The sequence below is a fragment of the Calidris pugnax genome, unplaced genomic scaffold, assembly GCF_001431845.1.
Source record: "Calidris pugnax isolate Ruff unplaced genomic scaffold, ASM143184v1 scaffold273, whole genome shotgun sequence".
Lineage (NCBI taxonomy): Eukaryota > Metazoa > Chordata > Aves > Charadriiformes > Scolopacidae > Calidris > Calidris pugnax.
Window position 1 is genome coordinate 4,845,503 of NW_015094508.1, and position 24,718 is coordinate 4,870,220.

The following is a 24,718-nucleotide window of genomic DNA, read 5'->3' on the forward strand; positions in this document are numbered from 1 at the left end:
ACAAAGGTCTTTCAGTGCACAGTGCCACCATTTGCATATATTCCTGTTCAGAATATTTTCCTCAAATACATGTCTTAGTTACGCTGTGGAACAGACTTCCTACATGCAGCTGGACATTTATGTCTATCTCAGGTGGGTAGAACATGCTCTTCTGCCAGTCTCCGTCTATGTGGTTAGGTTAAGACTGTAGAATTAATAGATCAGATGAAGTAATCAAATAATCAAAACCATTTAAACTTAAAATGTAATATACTGAGCAAACCAGTATTTTCTCTGTTGTTTTTTTTTCCTTTTTCACTTAGCCCTGTGTTCTCTCACTGTTGAGTGATAAAGTTATGAGTTATAAAGTTATGAGATTGCAAAGCATCAAGGGAGAAAAAAGAAAGAAGAAAATCTAAATAGACTACCTAAACATGGAGAGGACAAAAACATGCAGGTAGAGAGCAAAAGGCCAATGCTATAATCTGTGCAGCTAGTTTCCTTTGCTGGCAGGTTTTGTTTTGTTTAATGTGCTGAAATTCTCTGATAATGCGTAAAATCTTGCTATTAGACACAGTTTAAGTTTTATCTTGTCTATACATAGTACAAACCTTGGAGATGTTCTCTCCTTACAAAACAGCTTCCCATTCTTTCTGCATAGAAGTTGAATTAGGAGATTTATCTATTTTTCATTAAAGAAAAGATTATGGGACACTAGAGTTCTTATTTTACTTACAGTTAACCAGTAAAAATACCCATATGAAAAGCTGACCTTCAAAACTTACCATAATCTCAAAGCATTAAAAAAAATTATTTCTGTTACAAATTCAACAATCCACTGAATAAATCAAAATGGAAACAAAGCATCTTGCATGCACATCCAGTACCCCACCAGTCTCCAAGCACTGCTGGATGAGTAGCGTCTGCAGCACACGCAGAAGAAAATCAATTTTCCCTTTCTTATCTATAAGCCAGGGACTGCAATTCAACACGAAATAGGACACAAAATTAATTAATCAGTGTTCAGTGAATGGCATCTTAAAAAAACTAAGGGGTTGTTTCTTTCAGGGCATTGTTTTTCTTTTAAATTTGAATTCATTGTCTACAGTAAGATTTGACAGATCAATTTGGTATTTTGCACAGGACAAAATCCAAAACTACACTGGTTGGTGTGCACGATACTTTCTGCTCTAGGGTAAAACAGAGCTTTCCAAGTTAAAAAAGAAAACACTAACAGGTTGAACCAACCATTTATGTCCCTGCTCCTGGAATCACTTTTGATGTTGTGTTTTCTGAGCTGTCAAGATGGCACACAAGTAAAAGAGCAGAAGCTCTCAAAGAGCTGGTCCATTTGCAGCACATTTGCTGCACAGCCTGGTCCATTTGCAGCACAGCCAGAACGTGCCAAAAGATTTAACTGGACTGACTCATCATTTGGATAATGATCTCATCTGAACTGAAGCTGTGAAAATACCAAGTGACTTGAGATGACATCATTGCTGCTGCAAAATCTAGATCCTTTAGTAGCTCTCCTAGAAAGAGGGCTTTGTTGGAAGACAGAGATGAGAGACTTTTAAAGTAGATGCTCACAGGGTGATGCCCAGAGGCTGCCTGGTACCCGTGCGCAGCTAGGTCAGAGCCTCTCGGCAGCAGGCTGTCCTCTCCCAGCTGCAATTGGTGCCCTGTGCCTTACTGGTTCTGCCCTTGTAGGGCTCAGATCCATCTCCATTGCTCACCTCCGCATTTGGAAAAACCTGCCATGTACCAGGCTTTGGTAGTGGAGCTGTCACTGCTGGGTTCATTGCTGGTGGCATCTGCACTGCTGGTGATGCCTGTGTTGTTGCTGAGTCTTTTTACAGCAATATTTTAAGATACCGCCCGAACAGCTCTGGAAAGAGCACTAGAAAACAGCTTATCTTTTACCAAAATTCACAGCCTTGTCTCCTCTGGACTGGAAGAGACCTACAAAGATTGCTGCAGGAGATGAACAGCAATTGTGCTCCTCCGTGTTCAAGGTGTGTGTCGCTGACTACGAAAACACTCACATTTGCTTACTGCACATGTTTTTCCCAAGAAAAGAAAGAACAACTTTGTTCCTCTTTTACTACAATCAGTGTCTGCTATCTTATTCAGGGCAGGGAACATAAAAGGCAGAAGATATTAGATGGAGAAGTCATCCTTGTTTTTCTCAGTGTGATGCTGCTGAACAGTTATTTTTCAATGGTTTCAAAACCAAGCTTAGGGTAAATCCTGCCTTCTAAGCAATTTTCGTATTGGCTCATCATGATCATAAGGGCATGACTCTGAAGTGTGAGGTAAGACTTCTATGAGTCCCACCAGCTGTACTGAGCTCTTAAATGTTACAAAAGAAGAACATCAGTATTCACCTCAGGGGGGGCTAGCATAAAGTTATCAGAAAAACTAAAGCATTTTGAAGAGTCTGAGAAGAGTCTGTGTACCTCAGACACACCCTGTATCTTGTCTCTCGACTGCAGGTTGAGGTAAGAAATGGCAGCAACTGTGCAACAACATTGCACTCAATTGCCACATGCTGAAGCCAAATACTGCTTTGCAGCACGTGCACAGCCCTGATTCTCCCTGTTATTCCATGGACACGGTCTTGGACCCATGAGGGCTTAAAAGCAGTTGAAATTGCAATGAAATATGCTGCAGGAAGAACAAGAATGCCTATAGCTCCTTTCCTAAATGTGGAAAAACTTCTGTATACTAGGTTTTGGTTTCTTTATGAGCTGTTACTGTAAGATTGTATAAAAAGGTACTTGGCAAGTAGGTTGGTTTGTAGAGAAAAACCCAAACAAACATGACAGGTTTGGTTAGATTAGGCGTGTGTGCCTGAAATGTAAAACTAACATGCTAGTCACAATTATACCTAGTGAAACAATCCTCTCCCTTGTTTTCAAACCCATATTTATGTTTAAATTTTTTTTTTTTTTTTTTTTACAGGAAGCTATAAAAAGAAACAATAAGCAGAAAGTTCTTAAACCACAAGCAAATGCAAGGAAGAGATAAGGTGAAATACTAAAAATAAATCTGCACCAGTTGTGAGTTGGTGAGGAAGGAAAGTAACAGTAAAACATCCATGTCTTTATGCAAATACGCTTAAAAAGAAAATAAAGAAATAGGAATCAGCTGGTGAGAGGAAGAGCGTGGTAGAACAAAGCACACGATGGGAATGCAAACATAGGCTGTTACAATAACCTGTGCAGGAAAGCTGCATGCCTCAGAGAAGGTCAATATGCTAGTACTGTGCTCAATGACAGTGTGCCAAAATATGAAGAGGAACGACAGAAACCATGGACATTCAGTTTGCACCTGTTCATGCTCCAAGCACCTGGCTACTGAAGGGCACCTCAGAAAGCCTGTGCCATTCTCCAGGGAAAGAAACCCAGCAGGGCAGCTCAGCAGCACTACCGCTTCTTGACAATGCTGGAGAAACACAAGCTCTGCCTGACCTGGGACAGGTTTGACTCGAGAAGGTGCCCTCACTCCAGGTGCCTCTGAGCTGCAGATGCTTTATACCGCTCACCAGTACAAAAAATGACATAACCAGAAGTCTTATAATACAAATGTTAAATGATGACCTAGGAAATGTGATACTGGATTTTATAAGAAGCTGTAGAAGAATGGCAGATAACTGAAATGCATGCAAAAGAATAGTCAGTGGTGGCTTAACCTTTGAAACCTCTTGGGGAATTTATAAAAAGAAGTTTAATACAGAAGATTGGAATTTATCAAACATAGCAGTAACCTTTCAACATCAGAAAAAAATAATCAACCCAGTCTCAACTAAGACCAAGAAACAGGACACCTATGAACTCCTGTAAGCAATTCCCTTAAGACCATGAAGAATATGAGATTATGGAAATAAGTCTAACTTTTCTACGGTGTGTTCCTTTAGAATGACAGAAAAGCTAAAGCTTAAACTATTATTTCTTTGGGAGGAAAAGATCAAGAAGGGTTTTGGGACAAGCAGGCAGTTATCCCTCCATAGCAATTTAAACTATATTTTGTGTCCTGAAAATACTAGGAAGACATGCACATAAGAATGCTGCTGAGTTAGGCTAAAACTGGATACATCTCTTTATCAGACCCCAATCAACCCAGTTTCCAAAGGGTAGGCTACCACTGAAACTCATAACTGAGGGTTCAAGAGTTCACTACAGCTACTAGGACTCAGAAGTTTTGCGTCACGCTTTAGAGTCATGCCCTTATGATCATGATGAGCAAACATGAATATTGTTTAGAAGGCAGGAATTATCCTAAGCTTGGTTTTGAAACCATTGAAAAATAACTGTTCAGCAGCACCGTAGTGAGAAAAACAAGGATGACTTGTCCATTTTCTCTTCTGCTTTCTGAGACAGCTGAGAAAAAAGCACTCGTTTAGTTTTGTCAGAACTGTACTTCTGTGGTAGTTAATCACTCAAGAACAAGCAATGCCTTTGTAATACAAATGAGGCATGGAAACAATTAACACAGAAAACCTCTATTTGCCTTTACTCCCTTCCTGCCTTGGTAGACATAAACTGTATTTGCATCAGTAGTGGAAAACAGGGGATACTGTGACACTTCCACTACTGCACCTTTCTTAAAAGCACCTATGCTGATTTTAAAACCATACTATCAACTCCATTGATTACATATGGTAGCACATTGTTGTGGTTTTGACCAAATTGACCAATCAGAATGACAGATGGCCCCTCCCTCCCCCCCCCTAAGGAAAAGAGAGGAGAGGAAGCCGGGGGGGGGAGGAAATTATGAGTTTAGGAAAAAACTAAACTACTTTAATGAAAACATAAATAAATAATGAAATAATAATAGTAATAAGGGAAAAAATAAAATAAAATAAAAATGTATACAGTATATACAAAACCATATCAAGCTCCCAGGATGATGATCACATGACCAGCAGGCACAGGGGAAAGTCCCAGACTGGACTTGGTGATGGACAGGAGGTGGATTCCGGATCTGGAGTCAGGAACGCTCGGATCGGGATCAAAGGCAGACGAACAGACAGGGTCCTCCTCAGACATTGGCCATTGCAGGAAGAGATTTAACCCTTTGATCCCTCAGCTTTTATACTGAGCATGATGTGGATGGGATGGAATACCCTGTTGGTCAGTTTTGGGTCACCTGTCCTGTCCTCTCCTCCCTACAGGTGGGACCCCTCTATGCTTTTCCACTTCCAAATTAGTTCTGTTTTACCTCAAACCAGGACACATATAAAGAAGGTATCTTTTTTTAAAAAAATTATATTTAACTTGATAAAATTAAGCATGAGCATAGAGCTGATTTTTAAGTCTGACAATACTACTACACATACATCTAAATTAATTCAAAGTCATTCTCCACCACAGTGTCTCAGGGAGGTGTTATTCCAGTACTGATAAACAGTTATGCATGCTGTCAAACAGATGCACCAAAAAAAAAAAAAGACAGAGAAAATAGAGAACACGCCCCCACCCACTTTCCCCCCATCCCTGTAATGAAAGAAAGAAACCAAAGCCCATTTGACTCCAACAACAAAATCCAGGCAATGCTCACTGGGGAGGAGTAATGGGGGTGTGTGTTTTGTTTTGTTTTACTTTGAAAAGATTTGCTAGATATATTCTGCAGTAACTTGTCATGCATAATATTATTTAGCTCCTTGTTAAATAAAATTATGGCTTAAAGCACAAAACAAATACAGACTGTGACACTGATCTTTCAACTGGTAAAATGCTTTCATGTACCCACCAGAATATTAAGACACAAATCCCTCTGGTTAGTGACATTGTTTGAATTTGATTGCCAGAAGAAACTAATACACAACCTCAAGGCTGTAGATGTATCGGACTCCTCAACTACAGCAAAACTTCTGAAACAGTAAATGTGTTTGCACAGACATTTTTGTTTTCCCTCAGCAGAAAGATTTCATAGGATATACTTAGAAATGCTCAGTATCATTTCAAGATTCTAACTTCATCACCAACAGTATATGAACTCATTATTTCCTTAAGGCTTGCCTTGCTATTTGATCACAGGAATACAAGTTTCTTTTGAGCATTACAACTGTAATCTTGGAAACAAAACAACAAACTGACTCAGTTACTATGTTTTCACTTAGATCGGCTGGTATTCAGGAAGTGAGCCTCTAATTACTAATCATCGGAGAGAGCCCTCGAAATGGTGACTGACCTTTTAAAAGTTCAGGAGAATAAACATGTATCATGAAATCCCTGGGAAACAGCTTCTTAAAGAAAACAGGTAATGGAGAAACTTAGTTGAGGGTGAATGTATCACTGCATGTCTGTCACATCCTGACTTCAATGTTTTGGCCACAGGAAGGCTGAGTGCCAGCCCCCTCAAAAAAACAGGGACGCTTGTTTTTCCTTTTCACAATTAAAACCGTTGTTACATTATATTCACATTGCCCATACATGCTCTAACATTAGAAGACCACCTATGTAAAAAAATTCCTGTGCTGTGTTGCAACATTGTGAGCTGAGGCAGCCCTTAACATGAAGTCCACCAAGCAGCTATCAGAAGCTACAAACAATTAGGGGTTTTCCAAGACTGCATTTCAAAAAAACCTGACACATCAGAAAAGACAATGAAAAAAATACAATAGGCTAAAACTGATTAAATCAAAGGTAACCTTTATAACCTCTCACTGTAAGGCAGATGTATCTTAAGTAGAGGAATTCAAGAGGCATCTCACCGAAGTAAGTCAGTAATTGGGCCTGCCTATAGGAATTACATATCATAAACACAATGAACTTATGAACTTGAAGCCTTTGTATGTATCCAGGACTATGAATTAAGTGATATCAGTAAGATTAAATAAGGAAAAGTGCAGTAACAATACTGATGCACTTTGGAATGCTGCTTTCTCAGCCAGAAATGGTACTCAAGAAGGAGGTAATATTTTGCTGGATCTCAAAAAAGACAGACATATAGACAGATCTGGAATGTTTCTGGTAAAGGGAAAAATAAAAGGAGGGGCAGTGGTAGGGGTGGTGAAGGGACCAGAAGGAGCCCTACTTCAAAACTGTCCCATTCTCCTCTTCTCAGATAGAAGGAGGCGATGAATGAAGTTTTGTTTTTATATTTTAAAAAAATAATTTAAGCATCAAGGAATCTGGAAATAGAATTAACACAGAACACTACTCGGTTATTTCTTGAAAGTGCAACATAAAATACCATGAAAAAAAACAACCAAACAACACTCAACAAGGGCAAGTAGCAAGAAAGAGAAGTCAAGTCTATAAACACAGAGTGAAGAACACGTAGCAGCATTACAGAAAAGGATCCATCTCTAAAATGGGTCACAACTGAGTAGCAGTCAAAACTATGACAAGATGACAAAAGCAAAACTAAAAACTTCTACTTCAAGGAAGTGATTTCACACACTTTCGATCCATCCAGCTTTTTGCTTTACACTTTAGCAGAAGATGTAGACAAGACAAGAGATTATACTAGAGCAACAAGAATGGCCAGAGATCTTAAAAATGTATCATATCACAGAAGATCCAAGGAGCCTTAATTGGTATGAAAGAATAGGTCTATAGACTGGCATTAACTGAGGTAAGTAATACAACTAGGTTCCTAGAAAGAGGGTTCACAAACAGTGGATCAGCCCTTAATAGATGGATGTTTTATCCAACAATTTTGTCCTTAAGTATGAGACACAAGCTAATTAGCATATTTGTAAAAACAACTGCATTGTTTAATAGAGCCATAAGAAAATAGAATGGAACAGAAAAAATCCCGTGTGGGATTAACATTCAAAAATCTGCATACACACTTTCTCTACCATTATCCCAGTTTCAAGTTTCAGCAAGAGCTACAAAGGCAGCTCTGGCTGGGGTAAGCTTGCATGGCTGGACAGAAGTGCAGTAAGAATTTCAGGGTGATCTGAAAAGAGCTTTCTTTTATGGTGCAATCCGTCAAACTTGAGAATCATGCCCTTCACATGGCTAGTTTAAAAACTGCAGGACAGTAAATCAACTGAATCAAAACAGGACGTGCAGGGCAGTCACTGTGTTTCTGGAACACCTCCACTGGGATGCAGACACAAGACACCCCTGGGGTTTTGCAGTAACTTCCAGCCCAGGAGATGCACATGCTCAAACTGGTTCAGAACTAACTATAAAACTGAATCCCATAACACAGTCTGCTGCGTGGCTTCGTGGCGGCTGCAGGAACCCATGAGAAAAGCTTTGTACACCATCACAACCCAAGGATATTCTTCCTCAAGTTTTAGTTATGCCAGCATAGAGCTCGCACCTGGTAACAGCTAAGGCTGCAGAAAGAAACTACGCAAGTGTTAAGAATAAAGCTCAACTGATACAGTTGCTTTTTGGAGAATTTCAAGTTGGGTAAGGGCTTCCCTTCACAGGAAAGGGGAATGAAATTTGTTGCAGTTCAGCCTAAAACTCCAGCACGAGTTCTATTTATCCACCAAAATGTAAGTTCTGCCTTAGTACAGAGACTATTCGACGCTTTCCACTCTTAAAACACGTTTTCATTGCTTACAACTTTGCCAAAATAGCAGTTTGGGCTGAAACTTTCCACACCAGATGCCTGCCTGAGGCTGAATTTTCTTGCACAAGTTTCAGCCAAACGGTTCAGATGTTTTAGAAAATGAAGCTACATTTTTCAGCATTAAAAGCTTCGGTGACCTTTTCTGCAAAAGAAAAGACATTCCTGACAGATTTCAAATGCCTGTTAGCTTGATAGAGAAGCAAGATTCATAATAGGAAATAAAATCTTCTATTCTATCAGCTGCTATGTTACATTGAGGGGTGCACATCTACCCTCATTTGGCAGTTGCAAGCCTTTCCTGAGTTTGTCTAGTGACTCAGACCTCCACAGACTGCACCCTCACTTTGCACACCTTTCCCTTAAGCTGGAGTCCTGACCAGAACAGCAGAGCAGTCACCATCCCCAGGGGACAACATGTGATTTCACTCAGCTGTGCACCAAGAAGGAGCAGAGCTGAAATCAGAGCTGAAGACAGGGCGTGCTTTTCTCTCTCTTGCCAGTGACTGGGCTATGCAGATGGCCAGGCTGGGGGGCTGCTCTGGAAGGAAACAGTGAAAGAGCTTAAAAAACTAAATCCAGAAAAACAACCCACTAAACAAACACACACAAACAATAACAACAGCCACACCATGGCTGGAGACTGGGTGGGCTGAAGGAATGAAATGAGCTGGAAGAATACAGAGAATCTGAATCAGAGAGACAGAACACACTGCTGAAGAAACAGTCAGGGTCTGTCCTGGGGGAGCCCAACCAGCTTATCCAGGGAGAACAACTGGGCATTAACGATGAGAGGTGAAAAGCATCTAAAAGTGTACAGAATTCATTTTGTGCAAGCGATCTCAAATCCAGCATTTCCTTACCTTCTAAAACTCCGCATGGCAGCATTCTTAAAGCTCCCTCATTCAGCATCTGCAACGCTACTTTAAAATGTCCACACACTATTGCAAAGAGTAAAGTTAGATGCTATAGCTGAGCCAGCCTAGCAGGGAATCCTTGGAGGCTAACCCTGACCTTTTCCTTCCTATTCCCTGGTACATTTTCCTTCTGCTTCCCTTGACCATTCTGGTGGCCAGTAGATCCCTCCACTGAATCCACCAACCCAGCAAAAAGCTAACCCAGAAGAGAAGGGGAGGAAAGAAAAGCCAGGAAGCAACTACACAGGCATCTTCTGAGTGAGCAAGTTGAACTTGCTCCCACTGAAGATGAGAAGCACCCCAGCTGGCAGTAGGAAGGGGTCAGGACCACACAACAGGGGGTGGGGTGGGGAGGAGAGCAAGAACCTCCCCTTCTTTTCAGATAATAGCATCACAATCTGAAGGATATTTATTACAAAAATTATAGCATGACATATCAAAGCTTTAGAAGCAAGAACGCTGTTGGCTTACCATTAAGCTAAGCCATTATCTCTGTTTATAGACAAGTAATGTTTCACCAACAATTGCTTAAACCTCCTCACTGATTAGGGCCCCTAGAAACAGAAGCTTCTTCTAGAAAACATGAAAAAACTATTGACATTTCTTTGTTCACAGTCACAACTCTGGAGTCACGCGCTGAAATTATTTCACTTCAGCAATGTTTCAGTGACTCACAGGCTGGTGTGCAGTATATTCCCCACTAAGAACTCAACTTTATTGTTTATCTCATATCTGTGCTGTTTAAAAACAATATAGTCTCTCTTATTTTTCTGTAGTTCAGTCACACTGGTCCAATTGTACCCAGTGGGCACCCCACCCACTTCAAGATTAAAACCAGAAAAATAATCCTTCTGTTGTCATTAAAAAGTTCTTCCTCCTTTACCCACGTTTCGACTGAACTCGTATTCAGACACTACACTCCAGACAAAGTTTTGAAGAGTTTTCTTTCTACCAATTTTTCCTAAACAACAGCCTGCCGACCCCACGCCCACCCCAGCCCCTGACAATTCTTGCAAAAATATGCATTTTAACCCATCTCAAAAAAAGGGGTATGTGATCTAGCTCCCAGCTGTAATGTTTGTGTTTGAAAATTACAGCAGTGTGGTGGTCAGAGAAGAAGCGCCTCTGGTTACAGACAAAACAATCCAGCCTTTGCTTGGCTCTGACACTGAGCAGGAGGTCTGCTCTGACCAGAACCAGCAGCTCTGGTGCTGGCACACCAGAAGCCTCGTGGCCTCACCAGCCCCAAGACACTCATCAGGGAACCCTGGTTCTGGGTGAGACCCCCCCCTAAAGTTTCAGAGAGACTTGGGGAGGGAAGACTCCCCATGCCACGGGCTTGGTGCAAGGATGCTAATTGTAAACGTGAGGCTACTGACCATCCTGGAGCATGCAGAAAGACATGCACTGCTTAGCTTCCCAAATGGTTCCCTGCAGTTCAATCCTTACTTCACAGACATACAGAGCTGGCTGTGGCCTTTTCCCCCTCCACAATCCTCCTGGACAGAGCTGGGTCTGAATCACAAATCTGCAGCACGAAGTGTCCTGGAGCAGGGAAGGGATAGCCACACTGTTCTCCAGCTACAGACAAGCACCATTCATCACACCAGCTGACAGATCAGACTTGTGCACTGGGGAAAAAGGAAAAGCAACAAAAAACCCACCACACACTGAGAGATCTGCAGCAAGAATGAAAGATTCTTGCATCACATTCTTCTTCTTATGCTGCATTCAGGGCCTTTTTGGCGCAAACTCTCTTCCTGACCTCATCTACAGGACTATCCTCCAAGTCCTGTCTCAAAGCTCATTTCCTCAAGGGAACTCAGCAGTAGAAATTGCAGCTACACGTGCACATTTGAAAAAACTAAATATGTACAGACTGTCCAAGCAAGCTCTCAAAGAATGAGCTTCCAGTTGGTTTAGTCATTCAGTTACAACAATCTACTTTGTTTCAGCCTGTTGTTCTTATCTTCAAGACATTAATTTTATTGCAGGATGCTTTCTGGAGGCAGAGCACTGTTGAAATCAGAACATCAGACACTAAATCCTGACATGGGATTAATGAGAGAAGGCCTCTGTTGGAGGCTTCTCTGGGCTCTAGGAAGGTAAAATAAACTTGTTGACAGCCTCCATCTCTTTCTAGACTGTCAAGTGTCGAGTGTTTTTATTACTACATACATAATTGCAAAAGTCTTTACTCTCAATCATGTGAGCTGTGTATACTAATCCTAAATGCAAAATATGTCCTCTCAGAGTTCTAAACAATCAATGAACACCTACATCTGAAAGTCCCAACTGCAATCAATATGTAATTAAAAAATCTAATAAATGTTGCAAATGTGTATCATAAACAAAAACAGAGTATGTCTGTAATTATCCATAAGTGCATACGGTAAAGAAAGCAGCAAGAGTCAGCTTCAAAATAATAAAAGCATTAGTAGATCTTAAAAAAAAATAAATCACCTTTTCCTTTTTCCCTTCAGGAAGAGCTGATACTAACTGAAGTAATTTGGTTTTCAGATAACAGACAGGAAAGAATTTCTCTGAGAGATGAAAGGATTTAGGTAACACTGTATATACAATTAGAATTCCCAAATGTTTGCCTCACTGGCAGTTCCTGCGGTCCTGGGGGAATGATTAAGCTTGATTAAATTGCAAATTGTGCAAGTTTATTTATGGACTCAGCTGTGAAACTGAGAATAAAAATCTATTTGAAACAAAGCTATTATCTATTAATCTGTTGGTAAAATATCTGGGGTCAGTTTCCCAATTTTTTTCAATATAAAACCCGTTGTTTTAATGTGAGCTGAGAAATAAATAAAGTCTAGTGAAAGTGTTAGATGGGGAAGTGAAGGGACAAGCAAAATTCTTTCAGCCCAAGAGTCTGAAGTAGAGATTTCCCTGCCCATTTGGCCAAAACACCCGTGTGTCACATGCTTTAATTCGTGCAATGACCTATTCAAGCTCAACCACCATTTATTCTCAGCACTAATTACTTATTAGCACATGCATTTTGTCATCACAAGATTTTGCTAACATGGAAATATTTCCTGAGTAGCTTGGAAGCCCTACTGTCTTCTAAACCAGGTGCCCAGAAGGTTGACTGAAAAATTGATACCCTAAGAAATTAAACCCCTAACAATGTATTTCAGCAGAGAGGTCAGAGAGAGAAGGACATAGAAATTCAGCAGAACATTCCTTACAGTCCATTCTTCTCCCAAGACTGCCCAGGACCATCAGACAACCAGCTGTATTCCTATTTTCATAGGGACCTGAAGTACTCCTTACTGACAAAGTAGGTTTCAACCCTAATCTAACAACACTGAATACAGACTTGAAAGATGTGTAAGAGTTTACTCTCAATTCCAGCAGAGGCAGGATTTAACCTGTTCAACTCACTTCCCAGAGTAGTTTATAGGGAGGAGCACACTCAACAATTTTTAAATTTCAAAGCTGTAAGAAAAAATCTGATGCGGACTTGGGTTTGACCCCCTCGTTGCACCATGCCCCTGAGATTAAAAAGTTGCTTCAGTTCCTAGAAGATTTCTGACAGTCCAAAAGCAAGCATTTCTTTTCAGGAAGTTTGATTTAGAGGCATTAAAAAAGATTGTCAAATTAACTCAAAATCTAGCTAAAAGAAAGGCTGCCGCTTTTGCTGCTAACTTGGCAAGTGAGAACAACAAAAGCCCCAAAACAATTAAAATTGCAAGTCAGAGCATGAAATATTCCAGCCTTTGATATTTTTTTTTTTGCATTGTCTCAGTTACTCTAGGCTTTTAAAATGCCATAAATTACCTCTGTGCCAGAGAAGTTGCCTTTCCAACTCGCAATTCTAAGCCCTTGTTTATGTGAAATACATTGCTGTGTTAGCCTTCACTTCTCAGGTCTAATCATAAAGTATACCACCAGGCCAATTTCATAAGACCTTTTAGTACTGATTTAGCCACAGAGCTTGAAAAAAAAAGAATGCCGAAATGGGAAAAAACACAATTATTGATGGAACATTCTCCTACTTAAGCCATGTGTTAAGAAGTCTTCTAAAACACATCCTGTTTCAGTCACCCAGGCAAAAGACAGACGTCAGCCCTTTAGGGCCTTTGCCAGTGTAACACACGCTGACGAATCAAATTTGCAAAATCCTTGACAGCAATTAATGGGTTTTTGCAGGGTAGAGCTAGAGGTGATTTCTGTGAATAGTATATGACAACACAGGAAGTGCTCTGAGGTGGGTTACGCAGCCATTTGAGGACGAAAGTCCCAGGTTAATAGGTTAGCATGCCCAAAGTGAGTAAGATCCTATGCAGAATGAAGCTTTAACAGTGTATTTGGGGTATTTTCTCAGCCGTTCACTTTATTCTCCTCTGGCAGTAACAGGAAAAGCACAACAGCTTTCCTTGCTTGCTTTTTTGTAACGCCAACATCATTCATAGAACAGCCTATAAGAATATGCTTCTTTTTTACTTCTCCTTACTTACATAATAAGCATACAAATGTGCCTGGGTTTTGTGTCTATAGTAATGAATCTCTGTTTTGCAGGATTAAAGATTATAGTGAACTACTTGAAAAAAAAAACAACCCATAGAAAACCCTTTTGAGAGAACTCTTCTTGCTATGAAGGGTCCTTGCAAGTTGAATTTCAATGCTTCCAACATCCACATTCTGAAAAACACCATTCACAAAGCTGAAAACAACCCATTATTCTTCGACTGCAGCCATCAGCTAGTCCTGACAAACGTTTGAGACAAATTTGAAAAGAATATTCAAAATGTACCCAATTCGGTCAAGTTACTGCACTGCTTGCAAACTTTCATTAGAGAGACAGACCTATAGATTCTAATCCCACAAAGTTAAAAGAAGGTGATATATGAAAAATATGTACAGTAGTTTTAATAAAATTTACTCTCTAGTATAGTAAGTTGTATACAGTTATTAGACATGTTATTTTTAATGTGAAGTGAAAATAATCTTTTAATGGCCTTTTTAGTTTAACATAAATTCACTTCTTTGTTGTTAGCTGTCCTAAAAAATAAAAATAAAAATTGAGCTTCTTAGGTGTGGGTTAAACTGATTTTCCTATTCTGCTTCATTGCAATTTTAATCTATACTTTTCAACTTTTGTCTAAATAACTTCTTTCTATAGAGTTATAATACTCATGAAAGAGAAAAAGAGGAATACTTCTATTTATCTTCCCCTCTCCTGTCACTCTTCTCTCTCCCACAAAGTGCAATCTCCAGGCTCTTCATTTATGAATCTTGTTGGTATTATCCTAAGAGCATCTGTTAAGACTATCTTTTGGCAAGTCAAAGACTTTTCTTTATGCAAAAAGCTGCTGCCTGAAGTCAGATTTCTCTTTTAAGTAGGAAGGATGCAAGGTTAATTTAAATTTTCCTTATGCTGCTTTGCAAGTTCTTGAAAATTGCATTTAAAACCAAGGTCTGACTTCTGAGAATAGGAAGAACTTTGACATGGTCATCAAAACTTTAAATTGCCTCCTTCAATAACCAGGATGAGAACATTTTAACAGATAAATAAAGCAGAATAATGCAGGTCCAGTTCACAGATACTTAAAAAACAGACTATACAAATCATCATAGAATTCCGTAGGGGTGTATTTGACCTTGTTCTACCAGTATAGTCATAATATGGTCAATGTACCACAATGGTAGCAAGACAAGTAGTTAATATTTTGCTAGTGGATGCTCTTAACACTTTGTTGCACAGATACTCAACCTATCATCTGCCTATCAATACATCTCTGTAACATACCCTTAGGAAGAACAAATTTCAACTGCAAGATCTCCTATCTCAAAAAGATCCTGCATTAAACTTTAGAAAACCTGTGAGAAACTTTTTTCAATCTCCAAGCAAAGGTGTTGGTTCTTTGTAATTCTTTACCTTCTACTCCAAAGAAAAACTCTGTTGCTGATCTTTTGCAAAACTCATCACATGAGTGATGTCAGGCTGGAGTAACTGCAGAAGCTCACCCCATCTGAAGATGGAAGAATGGTGAAAACAGAAAGCTTGCAAGTCGATGCAATAATGAAACATAAAGACATTAATAGCTTATGTATACGTGAGACGTAACCACCTAACTTCACAGAAAAGATTTTCAATTTGTTTTCTTAAAAAAAAGATAATCATTGTGATTCCATGTTTGGGAACTACAATCTCACAGAATAATGCTCTGCATAATCGTTTTTCTTCTGCACAAATATTTACATTGTATTAGTGGAAGAATAACCCATACTCTTCCCTCCCTGGATTATAGCATCACCACCAAGTTACACAAGAAGTCATGGCTAACTGGAAACAGCTGCTAAGCCACTTGTATCTCTGTTGCTTTGTAATACCCACTAATAACTCAGAAGGATCATATCTTACATCTGCTTTTCTTCTCTTCTACATCAAAGTCTTAACAGATAGCTTGTAAGTGAAGTTGTCATAGAAGCTAGGTCTCCAGGAGAGCCACAGAAAGCCATCCTGTGGTTGATGCAGATGTTCCTCTATGTACGTTTACTAATAGCTGCCTGCTGAGTTTTAACATTCTTGGAGCCACAGTTTCCAGATGTCTCTTCCAAAATTAATACAAACAACCAGAAAGTTTACAAAAGTGAGATGATCTAAAAATTTCTCTTTCCTTACAATTTTTTCCCTGCAACCTCCGATATCCATAGAGGAATTGTACACAACTCCATGGATTCGCTGCCCTAACACTAACACACACAACAACAGCACGCCCCATAAAAGTCTTGCAGAAGACCCCGTATCATTAATCACCACTTTCCTGTAGCAGAGAGAACCCTTCATGCTCACCAGCATCAGTCAAATCACTGGGCCGGACTGCCTTCTCCTAGGGCCAAGCGTTCTGCTCATACATATCAGCATGCCAAAATGGGGAGCTGAGGCTGACATTAATGCCCATCACCTCTGAGACAATATCCGTAAGTCTGACAGCACAAAATCAGATGCAGAACTCAACACACTAAAATGTAATGATAATTTACCGCACCGTAGACTTGACCAACATTTTTCCAGCCATCCAATCCTACACTGCTCTCGAGCAAAGGCATCTACTTTATCTTCCAAAGAAGTCCTTTGAACACAGGACAGAAACTAAGAGATATTATTCAGATATCCAAACTTTCAAATCATGTTTTATTATAATATGAAACCCTGCCAAGTTCCTTTATCAAATTCATCAAATATTTTCCCGTTTCTCTGGAAGAATGAATGCAGCCACCCTATTATTTAAAAAAATAAAATCAAACAAAACAGATTGTACTGAGGAACACAGCTTCAGTGATTACTGTATTTTATTCAAGGACTCAAATTACTTCCAGCCAGCAACCCACAACAATGCCCTCTGAGTATGCATACAGGCATTTATTTTTCAGTGACAATTTTATGAAGATGTACACACACAAAACAGGTCCCATGCAGGCAGTATTTACAGCCTCCCTTGCCTCCTGCCAGAAATTTTTCTTCTTCTTTAAACAAAGAACTACTGCTTTTCCTAATGGAATGAACATTTCTAAAGCCCCGGAAATCTAGCTGCAATTAGGCAATATAAATCAAACCACTGTAATGAAGCACACAGATGACCCAGTTTAACCAACATAGCAGGAAGGTTTTTTTGGAAGTATTTCTAGCAATTTTTAGCATTAGCATACAGTATATTTTTGTCTGTCAGACAGCTATTCTCCCTTTCTGAAAAAAAAAAAAAAAAAAAAAAAAAGAGACCAACCAAAAAATATGCAAGATAATACAAAACAAAAAAACACTTTACGCAGTACAGCTAAAAGCCATAGTCTGTATGGGAAACAGAAATCATTCAAACTTTCCTCCAAGAGCCAGCATTGCAAGAGTTAAGAATAATCACTTCAAACACAGACAAGACTTCCAAGATCTCGACCTAATATCAGTGAACAAGGGCACAATGCAGAGCTTTCAAATGAAAGCTGGCTACTTCCCTCTTGGCTCTTTCAGAGCAAACAAATCTGACTCTTGTTTGCACCAGGAATTCCATTCTTGTTAAAGTCTGTGGTACACACCTATGAAAAATACTGATTTTATGAACTTTCAGGTTTTAAGAAAGTTTATGGAAAATTCATCATCAGCTTGATATCAGCCAGCGTCAGCTGGTAAATGGCAAGTTGAAACAATTGTGAACTATTCTGGAGAATGCTTCACGCAAGTTAAAAAGAGATTTGATGAAAGGACATTTCAAAACAGTCTTGACTCAATATCCTTTTCCAAACAAGCATCATGTACTTGCTATTGAGCAACATTTAAACCGTTGCTATAGGAGCTTGTCCATCAACCTCCCATCCGCTCAGCACCTCTTTATTTTTCTTCCCATTTTGAGCTAAAAGTCATCTTTAAAATGTGAGGGTGATAGCAGAAAGACTTAAAACTTGAGACAACAGACTCTGCCAAGAACGACTGTTTTTATTAAACCTGGGATGAGATTAATTAACAACAAAGTAATCATTCACTTTCAGGAAGAACCTCTTTTAACTTACGGATGAAGCTTCACTGTCCCCTCTCCAGTCCTACACCATCACAGAATAAAAGTTGTTGCTCTTACTAAAGTCACAATAGTATCATCTTTTTAGAGAAAGAATTACACATTGTCCCTTAGAACTAAAAGTAATGCTTGAGTACTCATTATTTTTTGTAACATGTAAATGTGAACTTACAACAGAACAACAAAGAACTGCATGAAGCAACTCTGCATTTCAAAGGTGGCAGCTATGGGTAAACAAAATCCTGTGCTAGAATCCTGCACTGTCAGGAGCTACATAATTTATAGCTTCTACAACACTGCAAACTCCAGAGAATATTCCTACCATGGCTGAAAAGAACCAGAAGTTAAGCAACACTGAATGCTTTTCTCTGAATACCGCTGCAGGAAGGCTTTCCACTCAGCAAAGAAAAGGCTGGAATCTGCTCCTGATTCAGTAGTATTCAACATGCTGCAAACAACTTCCAAAATGTCTGTGTGATTTAGAGTCCCAAGTTGTTTTGTGGGTTTTTTTCTCTTCTGTAAAACTACAGTTCCCCTTAGCCCTTTGAACTTTAGAAAGGACGAGTCACCTACCAAGGATTGCTCTGGACTAAAAGCTGAGCTCACCCTTCAGTCAAAGGGGCACAAATCAACATACCTTTTCAAAGGAGCAAGCAGGCAATTCTGCCCAGCAATAGCTAACAGTAGTATTGGATAACAATAATGCTAACATTTGAAAATTCAAGATGATGATAATGATCTGGGACAATGCCTCATATTTTGTTAAAATTATAAAGGCAGTATGTTAATCAGCATAGCTGCCATCAACCCTTATTGTGCAACTGTAAGCCATCATGCACAAGTCAGCAAAATGCTTTAGCAACTGGAAAACTCAGTCTAGACCTTTATCAAAAGAGGATCAGAATAATAAGATCACAAAGCTTGTGCATGCATTTAATTAAAAGAATATGTTCTTTACTACAGTATGTACTTCATCACACTTCAGCAAACATTGAACAAACTCCATTCCATCACTGTTTAAATAACATTTCCATGGCAAATACATTCACTCTGTTATCATAAATTTAGATCAAATGATAAACATCTTACTCAACAAACTTTGTTCTAGACTATGCCGTAGAAATATCAGACTGTTAAGGCTTTTAGAGATAGATTTGAGTCTGACTAGCTCTTTTTCTTCTTCTTTAAGTCACAGAATTTAAACAAATGAAGTTGTAAGCTGTAAACTACCCAAAACTATTTAGAAATTAAAAAGTAGGAGAACTGGAGCAGTTCACAATTCAACTTAGATTTTTTAATCTAAATGCACTTATGTCCCATAGAAGAACACTGCTTTTGTTCCAAAAATAATGAGTGCAATGACAAAAGGTCCAATGTTTTATCTAATGTTTTCTATCTGTGCTCTCATCTTCTCCAAGAGTTCTAAAACATCTGAGACTAATATTTGTTACATTTCTCTCTGGGCCTCTTTTAACCCTGTGATTTGTAGACTCAAGAGGTGAAAAAAATGCCTCAAATATAATGAGGTGGAAGAAATAAAACTACTTAATAGTGTTCTAGTAACAAGATTTTTGTAGGCTTTTTGAAATAACATGCCAAAATCTGTCAAGTTCTAGAACAGCCTTTTAGGATGAGGTGTGTCTCAGCACACACTCCGTTGTTAAGGGTGTAGTCACTGCTGACTGAAGCCAAGAGGAGTTTCTCACTTACCTTCAGTGGACTCTGGACAGAGGTGCACCAGTAACTCTGGTTACTACAGATACGGAGATAAACGTCATAGGAACAGCTTTGGAAAAAGCCACAGCTGTTTCTCACTTCAAGCATTAAATCCAGGTGGATCATGTAACAACTCTTACAGTTGTGCTGATTATTCCAAGTTTGAACACAGCCAACATTTTTAAAAAATGCCTAAAAAACCTGGGTGGATTAGGCCACCCTGGTTGGAAAATCTGACTAAAGACATAACTTCATATAATTCTTGCTGATTTAGGCATGCTGCAAATTGCTGGACCCTTACAATAGACACTGCATCATCGCACCCTTTGCCAGTTAGGAAACAGGACTAACACACACACACAAACAGGGAAGAATATGGATTTCATCTACAGATTAAACACTAGTGGAAAATGGACTCATTTTCTCTTCAAATAAGAGTCTGCTATTCCAAGTCTTGTTCCTCATGGACAAGAATGGAAATAATCATACAATTACTGAAATCCCAGTTTTATGGACCTATTTTGGAAAGTGATCCTTTTATTAAATACATGATATTTTACAATACACCAGCTTCCAGTGAATTAAACTGTGTCCTTTATTTAATACTTTATGTTTAACCAATACAAAGTCAAACTTATATTGTCCCTTAGTGAAGGATGGGTATAATTACTTAAATCAATGCTTGTAATTTCATCACCTGGCACAGAAAAGAAGGTTCCATCATCAAGATACCACTGCATGGTTCCCGGTGATATTAATTTCCTTTTTATTAGCATGGATAACACCACAAAAATATGCTGCTAGGTGAATCTACAAGCATGATCCTGTAAAGAAATGTGCAACTATAGCCGATACCAATCGAAACTAAGGGAGCTTAGATGATTTCCAGCTCTTGTGATTCTATAATGAGTAATATCTAGTGTTTTCCTTGAGTCATACAATGTCCATAATTACATTTTACAATTATGTTGCTGTGGTGAGGGGATAAGGAATCTGCCTTTTTACATATATGCATCCAGACATGAAGCATGCAGGTGACACCCTTGGTCACATGCCAGACTACTGCGTATCAGATATTGCTGCACAAAAAGCAAGAGGTTGTTACAAAAGTGCTTTTCATCTATTACTGATCATTTCTTAGTGACAGTGCACTAAGATCCCTATACATTAATTCCAGCATGTTTTCTGTGTTGTGTATTTTCACTAATGAGAGAACTCCCTTTTTTGCTTTCAGAGAAAAAAACAAAAACATTTATTTATTGGACAGCTTACGATAGCAATGGTATGAGATTCCAGCCACAAATAAACATGAACAAGTGAAAAAACTGCAAGCTAAATTTTCTGCCTTTTTTCCCCCCTTTATCAGCCAAATACATTTAATGAGTAGCACCACTAGGAAAAAAACATTGGCCAGGCCTCTGATGTTAAAAACTGCTAATTCTGTTGCATGATTTCAAGACCACTCAAACGCTATTCAGAATGCAAGTGATCACATATGAATTGACTTATCTAGGAAGGGGAGAGGAAAAGAATACCAGGGCTTGCAATACAAACATGGTTACACATTTTACAACTCAGCTCCTCTGAATATCCTCAAAACTGGTACTAAGTTTTTGAAAAGCAACTGCCACAAACAAATTGCCTTGCATTGTTCACATAAACATCTGTAAATCCTAACCATTGTCTGAAGTATATACCACTATTCCAGCAATGACCAAAAGAGTTTAAATCAGCAGAGGAACAAGAAAAGAAAAAAAAACCACAACCTTCTCCTGTCCTCATTTCCAACACTGAAAGTACTAGAACTTTCTTTCAGCTTGCACCCAGCAGGAAGCAATTCTGCTTCAGCAACGGATTAAGTAGATGAACTAATAGATCTCTGTCATATCAAATGTTGATGTCATATAACAAGCAAAGCCAAAAAAAACCCTAAGTAAACTCTTTCCACAATACGGATTCAAGCAAGCACGAATTTAAGGGTTCCACAGAGCTGAGTGCACTAAAGGAAACGTAAAACCAAAGATGAGCTTCTAGAGTATGCTGTTATTTGCTAAAATAAGTAAGATTGTGCTCAAGCCGCTATTCTTACAAACATCTCCATCTGGCCTCAGCAAACAGGGGAGAAAAGTGATGCAATTTTCAAGGCACCCGCATCCTCAAAAGCCCGACACTCATCACCTAGGTGTCAGCCAGCCCTTACACAAGTCTTCTCAAATAATTGCTTCCCACCAAGACCTGAAGCTGGCTCCCTTTAACATCTGTTAATCTAATTGGTTCCTGTGAGCCTGTAACAATTAAACCTGTTGTTGCAAGAAGCAACAGGGAAAGGGGATTTTACATATCCACAGTGGGCTGTTAGCAGAACAAATGGACTGCATTTGACTCAAGGGCTCTCACCAAAACCCAGTTATTAAGCTGTGAGAACAAGCCCTAAATGAAGCTGATGGCCTCAGCAACTGGGCTAGGCTCAAAGCCTGTATGCTAATCAGATCCCCTGTCACAACATCAATCATAAAGAGGGGGCAAAGGCTTCACAATTTCTGTAGTCAGTAACTTTAACAATCCTGGAGGAAGGTACAATTACAATCATGGCAAACATGGAGTGGATCACTCATTCAAAGTGAAAATAGAATTTTTGTATGATACATTATGAAATTGGCAATTTTCAGTTGGCCTGTATTAAGAAAGAAAAAAAAAAAAACACAGCACAGAATCAAAGTCCCTGTTTAGATTCAAAATATTTTTACAGTCAGGGAAGTATTGCAACAGCTGAGCAAACTCAGCTTTATACTTATGCAAAATACTTCAGTTGATTTAAATTAGAAGTAACTTCTTTTTTTTTTTCCCCAGAAGAAAAACTAGAAAAGTAACAAAGTGATACCCAGCTCAGCATTGGTCCCAGTTCCATTTCCACAGACAATTAGGGATATATGTCTTTCTCTGTACTCACCTTCAGGAGTTCTCAAACATCAAAACCATGTGCATAAGAGTTTGCAGAGCAGAAATTGTACTATCTTCTCTATCCTCATCATCCAACATAAGGAGAGGAACTAACACTTCGTCATAAGTTTCGTAGTTTTCTAAGCCCAAACACCTTACCTCCTGACAAAGCAAGCAAGCCCTGCAGTTTTCTTGCAGTGTGCCAGAGTCATTTCCCATACAGCTAATTTCTCATCCTTTCTACAGTCTAGTTTTAAAACGACTTAATGAAACACTTTTTGAAGTATTTCTGTCCTGTGCTCTCTTCTATGCTTTCTACACCAATATTACCAATTTACACTAATGTACACCCAAGCAGCAGTGCACAACGCTGTACTGAGATGACACCACCATGACCCTTGGAAGTTCCTCTTGCAACACTCTAATAGAAGATGTACCTCAGACTTGGACACCTGAGAGTTTACTAGTTCCCATCTTAGGAACAACAAGTGTTATTTACCTTATGGGAGCCAGGGAATTAGCAGATCTCACAGATGTAGTGACAGGACAAGGTCTTAAAATTGGAAGTGGGTAGATTTAGATTAGATACTAGAAAGAAATTCTTTACAGTGAGGGTGATGAAGCACTGGAACAGGTTGCCCAGGGAAGTTGTGGATGCCCCATCCCTGGAGGTGTTCAAGGCCAGGCTGGATGGGGCTTTGAGCAACCTGCTCTAGTGGGAGGTGTCCCTGCCCATGGCAGGGGGGTTGGAACTAGATGATCTTTATGGTCCCTTCCAACCCAAACCATTCTATGATTCTATGATCTCAGCTTTTTTTTCTTTAAGAACTCTCTAGCCACTGGCTTTTATTTTTTTAACTGTTTTGTTTGCTATTCATCCCTTTCTTAACCTGTTCCTCTTAATTTCCACCAACCTTTGTGAAAGCCCACAAAGTCAACTTTTAAAGCAGAAATGTTTCTAGCAGATAAATTGAGACTTTTCCACTCCACACTTTTTTTCCTTTCTGGATGTTTCCTTAGACAATCACGATTACAGACACCTATTTCTACTTTCCCTAACATCAGCCAATAATTCATCAGTTAAATAATTCCTTTTCTCTGATGACTGCAAAACACTTCAAATGTATATTAACGATGCTTTATAATAATTCAGAATCAAACTCAGCATTAGAAGGGTGCTCGTGGTGCACAGAGCTATTTAATGCTCCAACAGGTAAAATTGTTAAAAGTATGCCAATTTAACCAGGTTTCTTTTAAGGCTACTCAAATACCTGGAAACACCCAAGACTCCTGACAGGCTTTCTGTAGGTATGAAATTCTGAGGAGCTGTGCCTCCGGGCACATTTGAAAACAGCACTAAGGATCTATTCATATCTTTGGGCTCAGAAATAGCTTTTAAGTTATAGCCTTGCTAGACCATCATCTCATGTTATTTTACATCATTCCCAGTCAATAAGGCTGATCCTCTCTAGTACCTCCAGTGCTTTCAGAAATTACTCTATTTCTACTGAGCTCTTATTTACTTATTTACCTCACTTTCATTTCCGCTCTGCCTAGGGTGAGCTCTTCCATAGTGCAGCCAAGATGGAAGAGAGAAAGATCTTGATTCACCATGAACACCTTCTTCCCACCTGGCACAGTATATGTGTCCCCAGTGATTCGTTGATAAGAGTGAGAGGCGAGCTGCTACAGGCACAGTGGTGAAGGAGGAACCGCTGCCAGAGTGTCACAACGCAGGACAGACATGAATACAAACAAGCTAGTTTCTTGTTCAGGCCTAGAACAACGTAGTAATCTTTCAGACTGTCACAGAACATGTTAAATATTATGATTTTGCACTGCTAATCCTAATTCCCATCTCACTGTTGCTAGTTGAGTAGCATCCTAAAAGAGAAGTGATGAATTTTGGAAATCATTAGTTGAAATGCAGCACCAGTCAGAGTGTGTTATTACTGTTCACTGACTTGCTCTATAAGAAGGGACTGTACACACAGACTGGTGATTGAAAGAAGTAAAAATAAATGGGATAGGGACTTTCCAAGCAAGAGTCCTAGCATTTGGTCAATTGTTTTTTGATTTACCTAGATATTGCATGTG

The 24,718-nt window shown here is 39.3% G+C and overlaps 1 protein-coding gene across 3 annotated transcripts in view; it reads right to left on the reverse strand.

The window, feature by feature from the left end:
* The window catches only part of LHFPL2 (lipoma HMGIC fusion partner-like 2), a 90,549-nt gene that overhangs the window by 29,857 nt on the left and 35,974 nt on the right, over nucleotides 1–24,718 (reverse strand). The gene's annotated exons all lie outside the window — the stretch shown is intronic.